Below are 1,817 nucleotides of genomic sequence, written 5' to 3'. Positions count from 1 at the left end.
TATTTGTTGTAAATTTATAAAACAACAAACAGCTGGTCCTAAATTGTTTTAATAAGTAAACAACAAATTAAAATTCTGTAATATTTTTCTTGAGGGGCTAACTTGTGTTGAAAGATGTAATCCAGATTGATGTTTAATCATTGCTTTTATCTGACAGGATGATGTTGAATGGTTTGTCTTTAAAGCTCAAATTAAGAGAATAGATTTATTTTGCCTCTAAAAAAAAATAATCAGGATTTTGAAGATGCAGTTCAGCTGATTATCTTCTAAATAAAAACTGGTTGGCAGATATCGTATTTGTTAATGGATTTTCCAAAGAGGTGAGAATATTGCAAGAAAAAAAAAAGGAGTGGGCCCAAACAGAGGCTTAGAGTATCCCACTTATTAACTCTGCAGATTTTGACATGCTGCAGTTTATTTACTAAATATGACCGGTCAGAGGTCTTCACAGCTGGCTGTTGACTTATAACTCAAGAACTTCTAAGGCTCTGTGTTTTCTTAAGCTGGGTGAAACCATTTTTTTCATCCTTTACATGAAAGAGTGAAGACAGGTTGACAAATGAACTTAAATGTATGAAGTTTCCAGTTTGCAAGCATCAGAGGACATTGTGGGAACTGTGGCTGAGAATGCATATAAATGATGCTTGTGCAAGTGGACGGATAGTAGATTTGCCTGATGGTTGAAGTGGGAGTGTGAACAGCAACCAGAGGAAGGGAGAAACGTCTCAGGTAATGGTAATTAAGTGTCATATACAATTCAGTTTATTTATATCGCACCAATTCACAACACATGTCACCTCAAGGCACTTTACAGAGACAATTCAACTAGATCATACAGTCAGATTGATTCAGAGTTTTATATCTAAGGAAAAACAGCTGATTGCATCAACTCATTGACTTGAAGGCAATCCCTCACACCAAGCATGCTTGTAGCGACAGTGGAGGGGAAAAACTCCCTTTTAACAGGAAGAGTCCTCCAGCAGATCCAGGCTCAGTGTGAGCGGCCATCTGCCGAGGCTGACTGGGGTTCAATGAGACAGAAGCAGAGATACAGAAAGAAGCAGAGATACAAAAACTGATACAATAACTGTTAATCAGCTCCATAGGCCGCCCCATCAAGGAAACACACAGCTAGGCAGGCGAGCTCTGAGCCACCTCCAATGTCAGAGGATGAAAGAGAGCACATCCAGTTAGTCAAGGTCAGAGAAACAGGACTACACCTAAATAAACAGCCCAAGCTCCAATATCTATAAACAAAGGTGTTGATGGCAGCAGCACAGCCGATATTTCTCTCCAGGATGGTGTCACAGCCAAACAGGAACAGACCACGTGAAGATACTAAGAGAAAAAGCAGAGAGAGCAACCCCTTGTGGGGTTGGGGTGCAGGACCTATTTTGTCCTGGGGCTGCTCTGGTTGGTTGGCTGATTCAGATTTTGTTGGCTCCAACTCTAGAAGGGGACTGGGTCAGTTTGTTGGGGTTAGGGTGGTCCATGGGCCTGGCCTCAGCTTGTAGCTTAGGCATTTGACTCTTCGCTAACCAGGAATGAAGGAGGTCAGTCCAAGGGGACGTGGGCTATTTGCCCCTCTGGGGTATAGCCTCCTGGACCTGGGAGTTTGTTTCTTTGGAGAGTGCAACTGAATGTCCATGTAATGTCCATTCCTGGGTATAATTTTATATGGATGTGACTGTATGGGTGCGAATGTGTGACTGTGTGCCTATTTCCTGGTCATACATTTTTGTCCAAACTATGAGGATTTTTTATTTTATTTAATTTTTTACCCAAGTTACACGTTTTAATAATTTCAATTAATACAT

Source organism: Cyprinodon variegatus, unplaced genomic scaffold (assembly GCF_000732505.1).
Source record: "Cyprinodon variegatus isolate N-32 unplaced genomic scaffold, C_variegatus-1.0 Scaffold47, whole genome shotgun sequence".
Taxonomy (NCBI): domain Eukaryota; kingdom Metazoa; phylum Chordata; class Actinopteri; order Cyprinodontiformes; family Cyprinodontidae; genus Cyprinodon; species Cyprinodon variegatus.
Note: the sequence above shows the minus strand (reverse complement) of the source record.